Source organism: Dermacentor andersoni, chromosome 11 (genome assembly GCF_023375885.2).
Source record: "Dermacentor andersoni chromosome 11, qqDerAnde1_hic_scaffold, whole genome shotgun sequence".
Classification (NCBI taxonomy): domain Eukaryota; kingdom Metazoa; phylum Arthropoda; class Arachnida; order Ixodida; family Ixodidae; genus Dermacentor; species Dermacentor andersoni.
The window spans coordinates 5,234,709-5,257,052 of NC_092824.1; the positions used below are offsets into that span (position 1 = coordinate 5,234,709).

The 22,344-nt window shown below is 46.4% G+C and overlaps 1 non-coding gene across 1 annotated transcript; it reads left to right on the top strand.

The window, feature by feature from the left end:
- Positions 1–8,284: 8,284 nt before the first annotated feature.
- Positions 8,285–8,359, top strand: TRNAS-GGA (transfer RNA serine (anticodon GGA)). The gene has a single exon. It is a non-coding gene; the product is annotated as a tRNA-Ser (tRNA).
- Positions 8,360–22,344: the final 13,985 nt, after the last annotated feature.

The following is a 22,344-nucleotide window of genomic DNA, read 5'->3' on the forward strand; positions in this document are numbered from 1 at the left end:
TATTAGGAAGCTAGAACGATACGGTATGCGAGGTGTTGCTGCTTCTCTAATCTATTCATATTTAAGAAATAGGCAACAAATTGTAGACATAGAAGGCTTTCACTCGGATCCATTAGCAGTTTCTTGCGGTGTGCCTCAAGGCAGCATCTTGGGACCATTTCTTTTCAATCTCTATCTAAATGACATTGTAAGTATATGTCCAGAAGTAAAATTCGTCATTTATGCAGATGATACTAATATATTTTTGTCAGCAAAAGAAACCAACCAAATAGTTCGCAACGCCAACGAAATCTTGGGTAAACTTGAAAAGTGGACAGAAGAAAATGCCTTAAAAATAAATGTACAGAAAACAAAGGCAGTTTTGTTTCACGCTAGAAACAAGAAGATAACATTAAATCAAAGAGTTTTGCTTAACTCAACTCCAATTGAAATAGTGCCTTCTATTAAAACACTGGGTGTTGTCTTCCACAATACCTTGTCTTGGGACGAGCACATAGATCAGTTAACAACAAAACTGTCCCAAGTAATCGGCCTCATATATCGGAACGCAAGCATACTACCACGCAGTGTAATGATGCTAATTTACAATACTTTATTTTGTTCCAGACTTAATTATTGTCACCTAGTTTGGGCCTCTACGACGCAAACCAATCTGCAAAAAATCCATCGTTTGCAAAAAAAGTTTCTTCGAGTTATTGCAGATGTACCCAGGTACCATCCATCTGAGCCCTTATTTCGCAGCTACAACATAATGCCAGTAACAAATATTTATGATTATTGCCTGTACAAGCGATATAAAGAAGAGATAAAAAATAATACTTGTTTCTTGCGTCAGTTAGCGAAGTTGAAATATCACTCTACTACATATAATACGCGAAATTCTGAAACATGGGCAATAGATACTTGTAGGACAACATATGGCTTACAAACGTTGAAAAACCGGCTGCCAAGGTTATTGAATACGCTACAGAAACAAAATATAGAGCCTGACAAAATTACTTTTGCGGACCTTCGAAAATACTTTAGTGCGTAGAAGAAGAAAACAAAAAGGGAAAAAAGAATAGTATAGTTAGTGTATAATTTTGCGGCACTTTTACTGCGGAGTTATCTGCGCTTTCTGCGGTTCATTTTGTGTGCGCTGGTCTCTAGTGGCGTTCTTGTATGGATAAACAGTGTCTTGAAAGCTGAATGTTTGCGCTTCATAATTGTATAACTTCAAATTGTATTGTATTAATTGTATTACAATTGGAATTGTATTAATTGTATAACTTCAAATTGTATAACATAATTTGTATAACGATGTCTGAATATGGAATGAGTTTTATCTTTTTGTATGTACGGATTTCAGTGAGTGCTGATCATAACTCACATATATTTTATAATTTGCTGACTGCTACGTGAAGTTGCCAGTGCGGGGGCCTGCGGCCTTGTCAAGCTGCAATGCGACAGCTTTTTCTGTAGGCCTCCGGCATCGTGTATTTCGGATGCAAATAAAGTTATTATTATTATTATTATTATTATTATTATTATTATTATTATTATTATTATTATTATTATCCTTTGAAGTTACTCTTGCACGACTTCTCCGATGGTCTTGCGTAGGTCATCGGCGCCCAATGAGGGAACTAGGGCGTAATTTGCTGGTCTTGCATGGCAGTTTAATTGCCGGTTCCGCATTTCCAGAGTTTTCTCGATGCTTGTGGCCTCGTGAAGAAATTACTCAATGGCCTTCGGTGGATTTCTTATCATTCCGGCGAAAAGTTCTTGCTTGACGCCACGCACGAGTAGACGAAGCTTTTTCTCCTCGGACATTTAGGGGTCGGCATGGCGGAACAGGCGTGTCATCTCCTCAGTGAAGATCGCTATGTTTTCGTTGGGGAGTTGTGCTCGGGCTTCTAGCATAGGTGCGGCCTTTTCCTTGGGCACAACACTTGTATAGTTCCGCAGGAAGTCGCTACGTAACAGGTCGCACGTTGTCATGGTCGACTCCCGGTTCTCAAACCACGTTCTGTCGGCGTCTTCTAAGGCGAAGTATGCAGGCCGCAGCATGTCCTCGGAGTCACAGTCGTTGAAATTTGCGATCCGTTCATACGTCTCCAGCCAGGTTTCTGGGTCTTCAGGCGATGATCCGTGGAAGAATGGTGGGTCCCGAGGTTGTTGCAGCAGAATGGTTTACGCTGGCGCAGCCATTGGGGTTGCTGACTTGGGCTTGATCCCTCTAGTTTTCTCGGGCAGAGGTCCGTATTCAAGTAGCAGTCCTTGCTGCCTACGGCTATCTCGCTAGTCCTTGGTGACGTTGGCACTGTCGTCGGGTTTAGCGTTTGGATCGCAGCTTTGCGGGGGCGTTCGGTACATGAAGGCGCCAGCACCTCCACCACATTTCACGTAGTAGTGACTATGAGGAACACACTAGCAAAACTGTAAATGGCGAAACTAAATCTTTGTTGAGCGAACTTGCGTTCTCAAAAGCGTTACAGTTAATGCACAACGATAGCGGCGAACGCAGTCGGCGATCGTCGAAAATCTGATCAGCGGGTCAAGTGCGTCGGCTAGCTTTTATACATCAGTCGTCGAATGCTCCAGAGTAATCGCTGGAACCCGCGTGTCTTCCACAAAGTTCCACACTATTAGCGTCGCGCATACATACAATCAGATTACGCAAGGTTCGGTGACAGGCAGCGGAGGGAACCATAGATAACATTCCAGAAACTTCCAATACGTGCAGGCGCGTCCTGCGCGGCTCGATAACATTTGTTAGGCGGTGAAACGTGGTCGCCCGATAAAGAGAAACACGTACGCGTATTAGTATTGTTGGCCCCCTTTCTCTCTGTGGGAACCATCGCTACAAGTTAACCTTCACTCACAGATTCCCCAGATGGGTGGTAAGACTACCTCTTACCACCCGATATCCAATAGGACAGTAGAATTTTTCCACTGCCAGCTAAAGGCTTCACTCATGGTTTCGACTCCTCCTTCATCATGGATCGAGTATCTTCGTTTCGTTATGCTTGGAACCCGCACCGCTCTTTGCAGTGACTCTTCCAAAAGCGTCACCGCGTTTACGTTTGGCACCACTCAATGAGTCCCTGGCGAATTCTTGAGTGACTCGGCCAGCGTACCTGCTGGCGTTTCCGTTATGCCTACCGTCTGGTGAAAAGGTTGACAAAACCCAGGGCACTACGCCGCCCAAAGTAAAAATTAAAAGAAAAGAAGATGTTTCGGCTCCCACACGGGAGCCTTGTTCGCAAGTATTTTACCTGTGATTTTACCTGTGAACAAGGCTCCCGTGGGGTAGCCTAAACGTCTTCTTTTCTTTTAAATTTTACTTTGGTAGGCGTTGTGCCCCGGATTTTGTCTACCTTTTCACCATGTTTCATCCCGACCAGACGGGCTTCCGTCAAACACTGAACTCCAAGCCTACCGTCTACGCAGCGCTGTGCGTACTGTCGTTCCCCACAACAACGACGTTCTTTCCGGCGTGTATACGTCAGCCCTGGCCTTGAAAACTGCACGTCCATCTTTGAGCGCCAATATTCTGTACGTCCTTCCTTACGGCGCCGTATGATGGTCTGTCCAAAATACTCAATCGTGCTCTTTTCATTTTACATCAACTGCCGGGAAAATACGGTGTCCGTCGACCGTCTGAAGCCTGCCTACTTGGCCTCTGACGCTTTAGCCACTTCTGCTGTCACATTCACTCCCGACCAGGCCAGTCCTGCTCGCCGCGTGCGTTTCACACCCCCTGCCATCCACGCTTCGCCCTTCGTCCGGCTCATCGCTTGCTCGCTAGAAGGGAGGCTCTGTAGCGCACTACTACGCGTCACAATCGTCCGGTCGCGAAAGACGACGAGAACACGCCCAGTACTCTGACGGTGCGCGAGCTGTGGAGTCAGTGGAATCGGGATTCCGCCTTCTTGAGCGCGCTCGGCTAAAATATATGTGGACACCAGGCACCAGTTTTCCTTCCCTCATAAGACCCTCACGCTGAATACGAGGATCGGGCGAAGGTCCCACCAGAAACTTTTCAGTCATTTCTGCAATGACAAATTTCGACAAGATGCGATTTTCTCTGAGCATCAAGTCATGGGCACACGGAGTGAGACTGCCAAGGTATATTCGCAGCTCAAATCAACATTAGGGGGCGCTGCGAAGCGTGGCCCGGTCTGGCTACGCTGTGCAGTATGGCGGCTTTACGGAGGTCCTCGTGTACGCTGTCCTTGGTGAAAATATTAAGTTTCTTGCAGTGCGATGTTAATTCGCGCTGTTTTGTGGAGGGAGAACGGGTAGTGGACGCCGAGCACCTCATTTTAGTCGGTACCAGTGGTACAGTGAGTAATGAAGCAGAAGTGGTCGCGCGTGTGTGCAAACCTCCGGCGTGACAGCGGACCCGCACGAGATTGTAGTGAGAATCACCGAGGCATTCCGGGACTCATCCATCGTGTAGGCAAAGTGCCTGTGCACTGCTGGATTGTCGCAAAAGTGCAGGCACGTCTCGGCTGTTTCTCCTGGCACTTTATCCTGGCACATTTGGTGTAGTTGTCAGTCCCTGTAACGTTTCATCTCTACATTGCGTTTCAATGCTGTTCATATTGAAAGATTGTATATAGTGAAATGCTCATGTGCGTGCATCGTTGTAAGCAGAAGAGACAATATTATGTGCGAAACTGCAACTTAGCTTCACCTTGTGCTGTGGCGCTTGAGGTTACCTATGACAATACATATCCTGTTGTTTTCTTGGTATTTTTTTTTGCCGACATGACTGTTCGTTTGCTATGGCTCATACGTTATTGTTTCACAAGTTGTGCACGAGCAACTGCGTGATATCAGTGGCGACTCAGGCAGCACTCATGAAACCAATTTTTGTTGTCTTTGCTTGTGCCCTTCTTAAAGGGGCCCTGAAACTGCCCTGCTGCATAATATAGATACCATGACCACCGCAAGCCCTGTTCGCAGGACAATCAGACAGCCGTGTGTATTGATTGGTCTGTGTAAGTGATGTAGCTCCAGGCGTCCATCTCGCGTTTAGAGAGTGCCACGCGTGCCTAAACCACAAGTAGCAATGTGCCAAAAAAGAAAGAAACTTGAGCAGGACCTTGCTCCCTTGCCATGCACCGTGTAGCTTCCTGCACACTAGCCGAGACGAAAGGATAAAGCAATGCATCGCTGCAATAACTACTAATTCCGTTTACATTTCAATGATTCGAAAAATTTTTCCAGCAGGCGATGTCCTTTTGTAGTGAGGTCACTATGATCAGTCGGAAGTGTTTCTGTGCCCCTTTAAGTGTTTGTTAAGTACTTTAAGTGCATGATAAACTTTTAAGTCACTTACTTTCCATTTATTGATATTGTCACGTGGTCGTGACGTCAAAGAACACAGTAGCAATACTGTTAAACACAAAACTAACTTTTATTGGGCGAACCTGTGCCCACAAAAGAGGCTACACTTATAGCTCAACGATAGCGGTGAACACGGTCGGCGATCGTCGAAAATCTGATCAGCGGGTCAAGCGCGTCGGCTTTTATAGAGCAGTCGCCGAATGTTCCAGACTAATCGTTCGGACCCGCGTGCCTTCCACAAAGTTCTACGCCATTCGCGTCAGGTGATAAAATCAGATAACATAACAGCGGATAGAAGCATCGATAACATTCCAGAAACTTGGGATACCTGCAGGCGCGTCCCACGCTGTGCGATTACATTTGTTCGGCGTCGAAACGTGGTTGCCCGATACAGATAAGTACACGTGTCAATATGTTGATAGTAAGGACAGCTCTATAGGCTCTCTGGAGGTCAATAATTATCATTCACTGATGTTAAGTCTGCACAAGTGTCTCTCCATCTTTATTACCGGTGGTTTATTTATGCTTCGCAGGACAGCCATTTGCACTGTATTCAACAAATTGGGAAGAAGCATAAATTATGGTACAAATACCAGCTGGGGTCATTTGAATCAAACCATTCTTACAGGGTACTCAACTCTGGTGGCCAAACTTTTTAAATAGTGATCGTATGCAGGTTTCACACTGTTCCATGTTACTTCTCATGTTCTGTTCGGCAAGATATCCCTCATATGCTAAAAAGTGCAACAAAGATGGGCTTGAGTAAAAAGTATGAGGCAAACACCTTGACACTCAGTACAGTGAACAAAAAAATTGAGTGCATGTGGTTTATTTTGTGAAAAAATACAAGTAAGGCAAGGGACAACAAACCGCCACTGAAGAATAACCACAACTCTATGCACACAGATCATAAGTCAACTGCAAATATCTCGGAATACCATAAGATGAAAACTTGCATCAGAATGTGTAGCGTAAATCAGCACTTCAATGAAGAATACAAGTCCCAAAAGAATGTGCATTGCTAATTTACAAAAAGTGTGTTGAAGTTGAAGTCTGCAGGTTTGGCCAATGCAAACAAGTGCAGCATGTAGATCACATGACAACGATCGTGTCTGCAAAGTATGAAATGGCTGAGTGATATAAAAAATGCTGGATTTCCAAACAGAAGGCCGCATGCCCTTACTCTCAAGGCCGCCACGCCTTGACGGAGCCAAGGTCACACGCACAAATGCCTCTATGCAATACAGGCTACTTGCAATGTCGCCAGCCATGGCACATGACTTCAGGTGAATCACCTAATGCCGAATATGCAAACGTGCCACTGGAATTGTGAAGAATTGTTTAAAAATTCGGGGTACGACACGTTCATGTGACATGGTCTCTTCGCTTTGGTATTGGAGAAGGCAGGGAAAGAACACTTGCGCACCCTAGTCGAGGCAGAGACAAAATGTCTGCTGGTAGTAACGCTTGCCTTCTGGCAGCACGGTAACAGGACAGGTTGTTGCATTTCCCAAGATGTGACAAATTTGCTGTTAGAAATGGCTTCAGGTACTTGGCTTACGGAAACCAAGGTTGTCCAAGTGACACCGGGTGACTTAATTTGAAAATCTTCGAAAAGAAAGGCTTTCTAGACGACACCTTACATATACCAGTGTATAACCAAAATTTGCAATAGGGCCTGGTGAGGGGCCCTTACGAGGCCATGCACAATTAAGTTTTCCTAACAAAGAAAAATTAATTCAGTCAACTTAGCAACCCATGTTAAGTTCAAATGGGCTGCAACAATACACAAGATTGTGGAGATGTAAAAAAAAGCAAACAAAACATTAGAACAGGCTATAGTAAGGAAGCAAACAATGGAAACAAGGAATATAAAAAAACTGTTGGAGGGGAATTTATGTGCCAAAAGTGAATCAACACCACCATTTTAGGAGGGCCACTATAAAAGGTTACTTTTCCATGAAGGAAAAGAAGTGCTTTCCTCACACTTCCCACTAGCTTAAAGGGGTTGAGGTACCAAATTTTGAGGCTATAAAAAGCATACTGTAGGCTTCCTCTGTATGCAAAAACACTCAACATGAAGTGCTGGACAAAGAAAAATTTAAAGTATATTTTAATTATCTTCTGAAAAGAGCCTAAATGCTTGTTCTCGTGATCGAAACCCATCGCTACCGCGATTGACATCGATGTCACTGTGTTGGAAGCACAACGAAAGTTTTAGAGACGTGATACCACATTAGAGTGACGTGCTATGAGTGGTGACCCACAGCACCGGGCAAGCCTAGAGAGGCTCGAGTCTAGAGGGCAATGAGCCGCGTCAGTCGTAGAGTCCTAATTGGAGCTGCCACAGCTAGCCAAGACAACTGTCGGCGTGGTTTTGTTTGCCTGCACTGGTACAGAATCTGCGTGCGAGACCAGATGATGCAGCAGTGTGTGCGTCACAGCTTGATGGGCCCACGTGCCAAGCTTCCTAGACATTGACATCACAGTCCAACTCTGCGCACACAAACCGAAACTGAAAATCGTTCACATAAATAATGCGATATTAACTTATTTGCTGAGAATATAAGAGTATTCGAGTGTGCACCATGCTTCCTGGAGCAATAAGAAACGTTTGAAACAAAGAACGCGCAAGCCGAAAATTTGATGTCTCAACCCCATTAACGTGACTTATTTTGCCATACAGAGACTTGCTGACGTGTATCTTAGTGTTACTGGTTTTAGGATGAAGCCTCAAATTCTTGGTAATTTGTTTCAGAAATAACGTAATCAATACTCAGAGGAAGATAATACTTCTGACAGGAACAACATGCTTTTAGTTTCTAATTAGCCATGCAATTACATTACTTCTCTCCACCTTGCGGGTTTCCGCCGAACTACTATGTCAAACTCTTGCCGTTGCTTCGTGTTGTCGACAAATTCGACTTCGCCCTGCCATCTGCTAGTCGCCTGGTTAGCTCAGATGGTAGAGCGGCTGCCCCGGAAAGGCGGTGGTCCCGGGTTCGAGTCCCGGACCAGGACGAATTTTTCTTCAACTATGAGGCTTTTCTTTCGAGGAACCCGTATGGGTTTCCTTTGTAGCAATTGCTACGAACGGGTGGATGTCTGATTTTCCCTTTATTAATTACATTACCAGAGCCAAACCACTTGATCTGTAAGAGGACAACTCAACGAACGTCTATTTAAAATGTAAAATAGGGCAAGCGCTGGCTTCACCTTTGCTGGTAAGGAACATGGCGCTTCCACTCCTGTAAAGCTTTTAAAGCTTCCTTGCATGGGAAGCACGAACCACTTTTACGATGCACATAATACGTTTGGGAAATGTATTGATGCAGGACTCACAAAAATCGATGTGTTGCTAAAATCGGTGATGAAAGGTTTGTGATGCCTGCAGCTATTATGACAATCTCGTTAAGTAATCCCACCATGATCCATGGGATTCTTGTTGACAACACTGAATATTTTCATTCGCTGTATAGCACACTCTACATAAACTCTTGTTGATGCTATCTTTTGTGTCCTAAGTGAATCACCCTTTGACATCTGCTTTTGTTTTCTGAATGTAGGCCTGATTAACTCAATTAAGTTGTCCGCACAAATGTCATCAATAAGAAAGCCACGGTCCGCCATTATGGCATCTGATATCGGGTCTAGTTGCTTGATGAGGCAGCTTTGCTCAAACAGGGCCTTGTCTGAGGTGCGGCCTCCATATCCTTGGCTTATGTGGGCACTAAGACCGCTTGGTGTAACAGTCACCATATATTTAACCGTGAAACCATTCTTATAGAAGGGGTAGGTCTGTAATGCACATCGCAAACAGTTGGGCTGGCTAATAGGAATTACGGTGCAATCTACAATGACACGCACATTACTGAAGTGTTTAAAACAGACAGGCAAATGTCCAACATCTTCTTTTGGTGGCACAGCCACAGTTACTTTTCAAATTTCAAACATCAACTGAGCAGTCTTTGCAATTATGTTGCTACATGTAGTTAAGAGAACAGTTAAAAACGTGACTCAAGGATGCAGTGGAAATATTAAGCTTCAATTTCACCAATGTCAATGCAATTGTTTTTACACATAACTGGTGCCGTCCTGAAAGTGGATGAATTTTTGTGTAGCACGTCACACGAGCATTCAGAACATCGAATGATGGCAGGCCTGTGAACGTATTTACGTTGCTACTATTTGTTGTGTTCACAAACTTCTGTGGAAAAGTACCCGATTTCACTTGGACAGCCTTGCTTTCTGTAAGCCTTGTCCCTGAAGCCATTCCTAGTAGGAAATTTGCCACGTCTTTTTCTTCTCTTGAGTACTCTGCCATTAATGACCGGGGGCCAGGTTGGCAAGCACATTCCTGTCACAAAACAAAAGCAAGAGTAATAATGTCTGACATATCTGACGTGAGATGCAGCTCCTTTTTTGTCATTCCTATAATGCACGTGTTAAATTCAATGTTGGAAGTCGGAAAGCCAGGGTGTTTGCATCAATTAATTTGCACCCATCACACACCACAATCCTTTCACGAAGTTAATCCAGAAAACATGCTGCCGTCTAGGTAAAGACAGCTACCACATCACAAATATATAGAAAAAATAAATTTCCATATTTGCTGTGTCCTTGTCACTTATGGTGTTTGCAAGGCTTTGGTCCATGCTGTTAGGGGATGGGAAATCGTCCTGCAATGTCAGATAGAGTTCAATCCAAGGAAACAGTGGTTAAGCAATGTATGCACAAGTTGCAGTTAATGTGCACCCATGACACACCACGTGCTACAATGCTTTTACGATGTAAATCCAGAAAGCATGCAACCGTCTAGGTAAAGACAGCTACCATAACACATACATATACAAAATAAATTACCATATTTCCTTTGTCACTTATTTGGTCCATGCTGTTGCTGTAAGGAGATGCGAGATTGTCCTGCAATGTCCGAGTTTAATCCCAAGGAATTAGTGGTGAAGCAATGTGTGCACAAGTTGCAGGCAGCCAATTTACCATGGTGGTCGTGCTGACAGGTGCATGGGGCAACACCTTTGCTTCTAATGGGGAAGCAGCAGTTTCTTTGCTTGATTCATTCTGTAATGCATTAAATGGTGTTGACATTTATCGTATGCTTGTAGCCATGGTGTATGTACCATAAGCATATAAGTGCTGTACCATGCAGTCAAATTAACTTACTCTGGCTGACCGATACGCACGTCGGCGAAGTCTTGCCAGTGAAAGCTCTTTCATATGAGCATCCTTGTTCTCATCAGAACATGACGTCCTTGGCAGGCTTTCAGTCGGTATTGCATTTTTTTCAGCCGCCGTCTTTGACATGCTACATCTGAAAAGATAAATGAATTGTTTATGCTTTATTGTGCCTCAATATGGGCTGCACCCAGAATTTTTTTCTTTTTACCTCAGAAACAAGGCCCCAATATTTATAAAAAAGCCTTTGCAAGGAAATGAAGCACGGTTTGAGTGTGCAAGGCTATGCAACGTTGTACACCGAATGTAGCATCTGCAAAATGTAGTTGAAAGCTGCTCATAACACAAAGTACACAGGTGCAAACACCACCACATGACCGGAGCAGTTTTGCCACTGACTTGGGGATGATTTAATAATACAGATAAAGCTAGTCTAGATACTAATACTGCACATATATATGGGACACGTCAGTAGACGGCGGACGCCGTAAATTTTCCTCGCAACTAGCAAACGCGTGTAAAATTCACATGTGGCTGTCGCGTAAGTGGCAAACTTCTGCAATGAACGTGATAGGTTCGCCATTGGTGTGAAATACCAGTGTCATATGGGCACTCTTGAGTGCGTCGGAGATTCTCAAGTGCAAATGGCAAATTCGTAATCAGTCGCGCTGGGAAGTGCCCGTGTGCAGTGCGCCTGTGCTGCAAGTTCATCCGCGCCACGTATGATATTTATTACGCTTTAGCATGCCACATACGTGGCGCGTTTACACTCAACACTTCCCGAACTTGCTATTGCATCATTCGTAAACATTTGAATCTCCGACGCCCGTATAAGTTGCGCGAGACGTGCTGGGCATCAAAAGCCTCCCGAGATACAGCCGGGTGTAGCCAACGAGTGCAGAGGTGACGTTCCTCGCAGAAACCTCTGTGAAGCGTTAAACATGAGCGCTAATTACAGCCAATGTGGTTAACGAGTGCAGAGGAGACGTTCCTCGGAGAAACCGGTCTCGAACCTGTGCTCGAATTTGGCGTTGCGGCTAACATATGCAGCAAATAATGCAGAGCCCAATCGCCAGTCCTCGGAATATGAAACGTGTTTACATAAGGTGACACAGCGACATGTATAATGGCCATGCACAATGGTCATGCATTAGGTTCGAGTTCACAAGTTCACAATAGTGTCTCACCTGGTAAGGAGAAATTATCCCGTGCAAAATGCCGTGAGCAAGAAGTCATTGTCTGCGTCACAGCCTTGCCTATGCGGAGGTTAGCGATCCACCTTGTTCTGCGGCTGCAGCTTTTCAACTCGGAGGGAAATGCGCTAACAGAAATATCGCTATTCTTCCATCTCGCTCACACGCACCGAGGAACACAGCAGAACTGCTTGGCCGTTCGCTTTTCAACGCGACAGCGTTAAGGAGCTCGTGTCGCAGAAAAGCCGGTGTCGTCGGCGTCGGTGTTGGCGTCGGCGGCGTTGGCCGTGAGCGATCAATCCCAGCAGGCACTTCGTGAATAAAAAACAACTTGCAAGATGGGCCGGGTGAGAATCGAACCAGGGTCTTGGGAGCGTGAGACGGAGACGCTACCACTGAGCCACGAGTTCGATGCTTGAATGCGATACAAGATCGCCTCTAGTGAACGCGGTGTTGCCTTAGAAACGAGCTGTTTCTAAGGCTCAGGCGTGCGTCGCTTGCTCAGGCGCACATTTCGTTGCCGCGCCGAACGCTGCGTTGCTCGACGCTCACCGCGTCCGATGCGGGGCGCGTAGTCGCTGCGCCGTAGCCCATTGTCTTACACTCCTTGGCGGGTCGACGGGAACGCTGTCGCGTTCGACTCTTGAAGGCGAAGCTTAAGCGTCCTCCAATTTTTCTTTTCTAGCAGCTCCATTCTTCCGTCCGCGACAGCAGCCTCTACGGCACACACGGCGACTGGACCTCTGTATGGCGTTTCTTCATACTGCCGCTAGGTGTCGCATGAATTGCTGGAGTTGCGAATAGTGTGACACACGTGCGCACCTTCTGTGACGTCTCCTGTCCCAGTGAAAGCGCAGAGACTCTTAATGAATACGCTGGCAGGCCTTCAGAGCGTTCTCGGGTGGGACTTTCTGTATTTCAGCCCTTGTCCCACGAACCAAGTGCGCCCGCATAGAGAATCGGTACAAGGATTAAGTACGCGTTCCATTATCGATGCCATTTGTACCACGTAGTCAATCAGTGTTGCTGTGCAGCTTTCACAATGGTCTACGGCTAGCAAATTGCATGGCGACTTTCAGTTTTCTTACTTTAAAATTAGAACTACAAACAGTTGAATACATAAACTCCACTAATAAAGAGTGCATTGTCACGATGTAATGTTTTGCCATTTATGTCATCCAAGAAGACGCATCAGTTCCACTCTAATGACGCTGGGAGTAGGAAATTTTATTATCCTGCCGTCGCAATAAAATGCAACAAACTCACCTCTGACAAGACTTCGCCGCGTAAGTCGCGCATTCTGTACTGCCAACTCGGCTAGGGACAAACGCACCAAACAACGTTCTCCGCCACAGTACCAAGGCGAAGAGTGATCTCAAGGACGACAAGTCCTGAAGTTTCTCTCTGTCAGCCACTGCTCCTCAAACATGCGCAGCAAGAGCTGTTAAATCCAATTTGGACGTTCTCGCCCACGGATGTTGTAAATGTGTTCACGGAAAAAAAATTAAATTATGGGGTTTTACGTGCCAAAACCACTTTCTGATTATGAGGCACGCCGTAGTGGAGGGCTCCGGAAATTTCGACCACCTGGAGTTCTTTAACGTGCACCTAAATCTAAGCACACGGGTGTTTTCGCATTTCGCCCACATCGAAATGCGGCCGTCGTGGCCGGGATTCGATCCCGCGACCTCGTGCTCAGCAGCCCAACACCATAGCCACTGAGCAACCACGGCGGGTAATGTGTTCACGGAGGCGATCATTTAAACAACGCCAAGTGTGTCCCACATATCGGTTACTACATGACCAAGGGAAAGTGTATACCAAAGCCTTTTTTGCACGTTACAAAATGGACACGGTGCTTCGTAGATCATTTTGACTCCTCTTTGGCATTTGAGCGCGTCATTTTCCAAATTGCTGACAACGTGGAATCGACATGACTGCCTTTACTTTTGCCTTCTCACTAATGGTTTTCAAGTTGTGCGAAATCGTATGTACGCATGGAACAACTGCAGTTTGGTTGCTCATGTTCTGGCTTAAATTTCTGTCCACTTATACTGCCTGCTTTGCTCACTTTGCGCACCTTTTCTTTCGTCTGACGGTGCGTCACTCCCTCTACAGCTGATATCGTATCCTGGGGATAGCCAACTGCATCAAGGGCGTAATTTGCAGGCAGACGCTATCGCATAGTAAGTGCGAGCAGGCTTTCGTTAGCGCATTACCAAGGCATTACTCAAGGATTGCCCCTTTTTACTAGTTGGATGCGCGCAGACCGTTACGGTAGCTCAGGATAAAGCCATCTAGGCTCATGCACCCAGCAACCTCGTTTTGAAAAGCTCAGCCATAAGTCTAAAAAACTAATTGTATGGTTCTGCCGATGCCGATGATGTACGAAGTTTACAAATTCATAGCTCTGCATCAAAAACAGATATCGCGGTTCTGTAAATGGCATCTATTAGATAATTCGAAGCGGACAAATTCAATATGTCATTTTACCTATTACAAAAATTTGTTACGTTGGCTACAAGGGTTCTTCAGAAGCTGTATTTCCATATTACAGAACTTTTTTTATATTGATGTGTAACATATCAATCTTGTCCGCCTCAGTTGTATTATTAGATGCCATTCACAGAATTGTATTATTATCTTGAGTTGTTGAGTTACAGAGTTGTAAACATGATAATTTCGTTTTCTGAATATTTTCAATTTTTGCCAATTTTTAATAAAAAATTCACAACCTAACTCAGAAACTCGAAACCAACAGTCATTAGATTTTAAGTTTTTATTTTAAATGCAAGAAACTTCGTCTAATTTGGTGCTGTGGTTGCCGAGAAAAACGAATTCTCCTTTTAGATGTATTTAGATAGGAGCTGACCTAAAGCTTCCTCTTCAGTCGATGTCTAGTACTGACGTCCTGTGAATGCCGATTCACCAGACACCAGAACTCGTCGACCCCGTCGGAAGATGTGTCGGGTGGGTTGAAATGTTTGCCGACGCACACGAGCTTCAAAGCGCACCTCATGTCGTAGGCACTAGGTACGGACTTTCTCAAGCGGACGACAGGAAAAGGTTTTCAAATAAATATTTCAGCATCCTGCTTGTATAAAACTGAATTTGAGACCCTCGTCTGTATATTGAAAAAAGAACACACACACTTATAGCTTCCGTTCCGCGGGAGCGAATGTTTAAGACGAAGGACGTTGTCTCGGCAAGCTTCAATTCAGCTGTGTGGCCTATGTGAATCCTCTGAATCTCTTCGGTCGTCAAAAGCAGCCCAATGGGAGCAAAGTGTTATTTTATTAGCTTCTGGAGGCTTAGTGGCGACTTACAATTGCCATGCACACGTTAATATGTGCCACTAAAAACCATGCTCCGGCAGATTCTTGAACACGCACCTTTTTAATGAGCTTCAAAAGGCTGCCATAGAACACTGCGCCGCTATGGCCACTTTAATTTTCGTGAAATGACCACCGCCCTCCAGCACCTCTGAGAACGTTGGAGAAACCTTACGTTCCTTGGTGTTGTCATGCTCAGCGGCAGCATGGTCGAGCTTGTTGTTTAATGTCCGGAAAAGAAAAAGGTATGAAAGTTTCTGCGGATTTGTAAGTCCCAAACACTAGCTAGGAAAGAGGAAGAAGCTAACGTAGTTCACATAGCTTCTAGTGCAGACCTGCCCAAGATTGTTTAATTGGCCTTAATACGTTGACTGCAAGCCACTCCGTGCTCATAAACACCATTATGCCCAACACGATTTAAATATAGCAGCTCCACAAGGCATTGGCGTTTCCACTACAACATGAGCAGCTTAAATAAAAATTATGATGGAATGATAGCGCTTATCTGTCCAAAAAGTGTGAAATTTGATGTTATGGCACTATCCGGACATGGCTAAAAGATGGTGAATTCATAAACATTAGTGGCTATCAATTTGTGTCAATTCCAAGGAAGTCAAGCTCCCAAGGCGGGAGGGTGGCGCTCTATATATCATTCCGTCTCACTTTTAACAATTTGACGATCTTCCGGAAACAAACTTATGGGAGCTAGAAATGTTTTTCGTAGAGATGCAAAATAACATCATCGTAGGTGTCGTGTGTAGGCCACGAAGAGCGAAAATTCAGCAGTTTTTCTTTTTGAAGCTGAGAACACACTTTGCAACATTTTACAGGTCAAGAAAAACGAGTAATTTTATGCGGTGATTTTAATTAAGACACAGGCAAACACACAAGCGTGGAGTATCAGCACTTAGCGTTATGTTAAGGATTTGGAAATTATATTTTAGAACCGACAAGTGTCACGCCAACGTCATCAACAACAACTGACCACATTTTGTCAAACATTGATAGTGCATTACAGCTGGTGTGATAACAGAAAACGTTTCGGACTATTTTCAAACATTTATTTATGTCTCTAGCACTCATCTGCAGTCAGAGAAGCAAACCATCTCACTCTCGCTGAGGATATGTTACCAAAACAGTAGAAGAGCAAATTGATAATTAAAAATAGCGTATAGCGCGAAGAACAAGCACAGCGATAGACGACATACACAGCGCTGTGCATGTCGTCTATCGCTGTCCTTGTTCTTCGCGCTGTACGTTATTTTCGATCATGAATTACCAACTAGCCCAAGCAACCACCCTAGCAATTAATTAAACACACTATTTCGGTCAGAGCAATACAGATGGTAACGCAGCCTACGCAAAGTTTGCATCGTTACTACAATCAAGGTGCGTAAAAGTAAAGCACAAATCTCGCAGAGCAGCGTACCTGTCCACGCAAATTTGCCGTTGGATGAGCAAGGTAATACTCAAAGGTTGCGAGAACGCTGGCTTACTAAAATGAAGCAAAATAAAGATAACGGCAATTATAAGGAACTGTACAGAAACACGCGCCATATGTCGTTATTGATGATGAGAAAACGGAAAAAAGAATAGTACAGTAACGTTATCCTGAAAGCTATTGCTAATACAGTGGAAATTTCGTGTATAACAAAGGCAGTCACCAAACCGGAACCGCAACAGCTTGTTTTCCCTGACCTAAATGTTACAGGCTGTAAAGAAAGGGAACTTGCAGAATTATTCAATGCTTATTTCGTAACCATAGGAAAACAGTTGGCAACCTTTAAAAACGAGCAATATGGCTCACCATTCCCTACTCTTCACAATGATAATTTTGTTATTCAAGAAATTAAGAAGCTGAAATCATAGCAGTTGCACGTCATATGTCATCCCACAAGGCCGTAGGCCATGATGGACTACCAGTTAAGTTACGGAAGGACATTATTGAAACCTTGTGCGAATCTCTAGCAGTAATTTTCACCCAGTCATTCGCGACAAGTGTGTGCCCCGAACAGCTAAGATAGGGAACGTGACACCCAAACACCAAGGAGAAAGTCCCGGCAACATCGTAAATTACTGCCCCATAACCATCTTACAATGTGAGAACACTCTTTTTGAGAAACTGGTAGCTAAAAGAATGATCGACTTTGTTACAAAATACAGTATCCTAGTTCCGAATCAACATGGCTTTAGAAAGAAATAGTGCATTACTAATGCAGTAAATTTTGTGGCAGAAACAGTAAACCGTGTTTGGAACACTAACCACCATACGTATCTCCCTATATATAAAAAAGGCTTTTGAACCGCAATAATTTGCTGTACAAGCTCGAACGCGATGAATTTAGAGACATAGCTTCAAAATTCTTTCGCAGTTATTTGACTCAGCGGATACAGTTCGTACAAATACTTGGCTACAAATAAGACAGGAAACTCGTTGAAACGGTGGGGGGGTTGGCACAAGGTTCAGTACTTTTACCTATCTTGTTTTTTCTTTTTATCATTGGTTATCCACTCTTTCATCCAGATGCAAATATCTCCATATGCAGATGACACTGCTTTAATTATAGCACACAGATCACTTCAAGAAGTAGAATTACTCGCCAATAAGGAACTACAATTAACTTTTCAGTGGTTTAATGGAAACAAATTAGTTACCAAGTAGAAAGAAATTTCAGGTACCACCGAAAAGTGGTACCTCAAACATGTGGGCTGCACGTTGGGGGAAATGCTCTTGAGAATGTAAAAGCACATAGTACTTACCCTCCCGTGACTCTCGACTCATCAGTCCATTGGGTTACTCATATTGATCATCTGTGTAAAAAACTAAGCTTTGGATGATTCACGTTATTTAAGGCTCCAAATATTGTGACTTACAGGCACTCCGTCAATTACATTTTAGAGTATTTCACTGTTACCTAACATATTGACACGTGTACTTGTTTGACCTTATCGGGCGACACGTTTCACCGCCTAACAAATGTTATCGCACAGCGCAGGACGCGCCTGCATGTATCAGAAGTTCTGGAATGTTATCGATGCAGCTGGTGGAGGTACTTCTCGTTCAGGTACCGGACGCCCCCGACAAGCCGTGATCCAAGCCTGGACCGCAAAAAGAACACCAACTTAGTCCCGGACCATCGAGCAAGCCGCCGTCTTCAACAGCTGCCCCCGGAGCACGAATTTCTACCAGAGAAGACCAAGAAGATTGTGGCCAAGACAACCACAATGGCAGCCCCAGTGGCACGCATCGTATTTCAACAGCCCAGAGAGCGCCCTACCTTCCGTGGAGCTACGTCGGAGGATCCGGAAACCTGGCTCGAAACCTTCGAAAGGATCTCGACCTTCAACAACTGGACCTCGGAGGATAAGCTACGACATGTGTACTTCTCCTTGGAAGATGCCGCGAGGACTTCGTTCGAGAACCGGGAGTCCACCCTTACGACATGGGACCTGTTCCGCAGTAACATCCTGAGGACGTTCACGAGCGTTGTCCGTAAAGAAAGCGCCGTAGTTCTCCTGGAACCCCGAGGCCAACTACCCAATGAGACCATCGCCATCTTCACGGAAGAGATCACCAGCATTTTCAGGCATGCTGACCCGGAATTGTCCGAAGAGCAAAAAGTGCGTTCCTCGATGCGAGGCGTAAAGCAAGAACATTTCGCCGGACTTATCCGAAACCCACCGAAGACCGTAGCCGAGTTCTTGACAGAGGCAACGACGATTGAGAAAATTTTAGAAATGCGCACTAGGCAATATAACAGCCAAGTACTCACGCCTCTGTGCACCATCCAAGCACTGGGCTCCGGTGATCTCCAAGAGACCATCAGGAAAATTGTGCGCGAAGAACTGCGCAAGGTCTTGCCTTCGTCGCAGCCTCAAGTGGCCTCGATGGCTGACATCTTGAAAGATGAGGTTCAGTGATCGCTTGGAGTTCTTGTGATGCAACCTCAATTACCGCTGCCCCAGCCAGAAGCAATGACCTATGCCGCCGTCACACGCCGTCAAGTTCCCCCTCCGCGACCGCGCCAGGGGCCTGTAACGCCCCAATTCCGTCGTTTGCCGCCGCCGCCGCCGCTAAAACGCCCACCCGTCGCCCAGTGCACCTACGCGAGGAAGACGGACATTTGGCGCACCCCCCACCACCGCCCGCTCTGCTACCACTGCGGCGAAGCCGGCCATGTGTACCGCAGATGCCCTGTTACGTTTCGCCTACAACGCGCGGTATAGCCGGCGCGGATGCAACGGACGCCGGAGCTTCGTTCAAAGCGGCGGACATTTTGGCCCGTTCGGAGCTCCCGCAGTCTCCCCGCCAAGCGCGTCGAGGCGTGTTTCAGTGCCACGTGTCTTCGTGTGTGCGTGTGTGTGTGTGTGCCCACGCTTGTCAAAGCGCGGCAGCCGGGGAGAGGAGCTCCCCAAGTGTGAAGCGAGGAGGTCTGACAGGCGCCAGCTTGGCGATGCGTCACTACACTCGTCTCAACGTGTCTCTCAGTCTGTCCGTACCCGCCGTCACGTGGTCTCGTCACGAGGCCTTCCTTCTTGCCCTCAACTGCGAAAGTATAAGAGCAGCTGCCCCCGGACGCCAAGAGAGAGGCTCCGATTTCTTCTGTTGAGTTACGTGCTCTCCCGTCTCTCCACTTCGGTCGACCTGACCGCCCGCTCTTTTGCGATGTTAGAATAAACCAGTTGTTCTGTTACCAGTCGACTCATGCTTTGCCGGGACCTTCGGATGCTTCCAGTTGTGCCCCAGGCCGCCAGGCCAACGCTACCCTTGAGGCTTGCGACCCATTTGCAACAACGGGCGTCAGCACTGAGGTTCCAACAACTCGTGCCAGCGGTGCGATTTACAACAGCTGGTTGCCAGCGGTGAGATCGCGACAACGGAGGCCAGCAGCGAAGAGATGCGGTTGACTGTATGCTGAGCAGCACAACGACCATCCGGGAGCAGTGCAACGAGCCCTGTGTGATGACTGGTTGCCTGCAGCGGAACGACTGCGCTGAATTCTTGGCTGCGAGGTTTGGTGAGTGCGGGACTTTCTTCTTCTGAGTTTTGCCAGGCTTTTGTTAGTGTCAGAAACAGAGCTGGTAATTGTGGTTGTCGTTGCTGCCGGGTTAGTTTGCGGCAAGGCAATAGAAGGCAGTAGAGAAAGCAGCATTCAGAGCAGCCATGGATTTGAAGTCGTTGCGCAAACCGAAATTGCTGGAGCTTGCAAGAGAGTTGGGTCTGGATGTCTCAGACAAACTCAGAAAACCAGAACTGCTAAGGGCTATTCTTGAGTTAGAAGCTGAGGATGACGAGCTGTCGGATTGCCTTGAGACCATTGAGGAGCGGGCAAAAAGACATGAGCGCGAACTTATAGAGCAGAAAGAAAAAGAAGAGCGCGAACACGCTTTGGAATTGAAGCGTCTCGAGATAGAGATGGAACGCGCTCGTAATGGAAGTCAGGCACACGGTGCAGGAGAACGAGTATCGTTCAAAATGACTGACCTGATGCGGCCGTTTAAGCTTGGAGAGGACATTGGTTTGTTCCTGGTTAACTTTGAGCGAACGTGCGAGAAGCAGGGTTTCTCTCGGGAAACGTGGCCACAGCGCTTGCTCACTTTGTTACCCGGCGAGGCGGCCGACGTAGTCGCTCGCTTGAAGAGAGAGGAGGCAGAGGATTTCGACAAAGTGAAATCGAGTCTGCTAAAAAAGTACAGGCTCTCAGCGGAGGCGTTCCGACGGAAGTTTCGGGAAAATGAGAAAGGCAAAAGTGAGTCATATACAGAGTTTGCCTACAGGCTAATGTCAAACATGCAGGAGTGGCTCAAAGAAGAGAAAGCGTTTGGTGACCACGAGAAAGTTCTGCAGTGTTTCGGGCTGGAACAGTTTTATAGTCGGTTACCTGAGAACGTGCGGTACTGGGTCTTGGATAGGCCAGACGTTAGTACGGTGGCTCGAGCCGCTGAGCTAGCCGAGGAGTTTGTGACGCGTCGGGCTCGCGGAGCCAAGGACGGTCAAAAGGGTGAATTTGGCTCCAAGTTTGAGAGGCCAAAGTTCACGCCCATGAGAGCAAAGGGGGACACACGTAGTGCGGATGCGAGTGAAAGCAGTCCGACCGAACGTAAGGAGACGGCGGCAACCGAAGCCGAACGCAGAAAGCGGTTCGAGACGAGGCAAGCGCGCGTTTGTTATACGTGCCAGAAGCCGGGTCACATTTCGGTGCAGTGTCCAGAAACAAAAACAAAAGTCGTGTTTTTGTCTTTATGCAGCACTGACGAGAACATGAAGCTTCTCGAGCCTTACATGCGAGACCTCCTCGTGAACGGGAAAGAGTGCCGAGTGCTTCGCGATTCCGCAGCTACAATGGATGTAGTTCACCCCTCCTACGTAGAACCCGATATGTTCACGGGCGAGTGTGCATGGATCAAGCAAGCCGTGGAAGCTCATAGCGTGTGTCTGCCCGTAGCAAAAGTGCTTATTGAAGGACCTTTCGGAGCACTTGAGACGGAGGCGGCAGTGTCATCTATGCTGCCCCCCCCCCCAGTACCCGTACCTATTTTCGAACAGGTCCGATCACCTCCTGCGCGAGAAGGGGCTTTTGTTTGGTGAGGCTAGCGTTCAGGCCTTAACCAGATCGAAGGTTCGGGAGCTCGCTGCAAAGGCGGTAGTTGCGGGGCCGACGTTGTCGAACGATGAGAAAGGGTCAGAGGCGCAGCAAGCTGGTATTCAGAGCACGCCCGAACTGAATAAAATTGAGCCTGTAGCGTTAAACGCACCAGATACTGGAGAGGAAATTCCCGATGCGGGAAAGTTAGAAGAGCTATCTGCAGATTTGCTCATCGCGCCTACGTCAGATGGACTTAATAGGTTGCTAAAAGTCAGCCGGTCGGCTTTGATAGCCGAGCAAAAGAAGGATGGCAGCCTAGAAAACATCCGCTGCATTGTCAAGGAAGGTATCGCCAAGAAAAATGCTCGCTTTGTGGAAAGAGGTGGGGTCCTGTACCGGAAGTATCTAGACCGCAGAGGAGTGGAGTTCGATCAGCTGATCGTGCCTCAATGCTATCGTCAGGATCTGTTGCGCTTGTCGCATGGGGGTTCGTGGTCCGGACACCTAGGAGTTAAGAAAACTAAGGACCGTCTCTTGCAAGAGTACTATTGGCCAGGGTGTTTTCGGGACGCAGACCACTTTGTGAAGACATGTGACACCCGTCAGCGGGTGGGCAAACCAGGGGACAAATCGAGGGCGCCGTTGAAGTTGGTACCTATCATTACGGAGCCTTTCAGACGGCTCGTTATTGATACAGTGGGA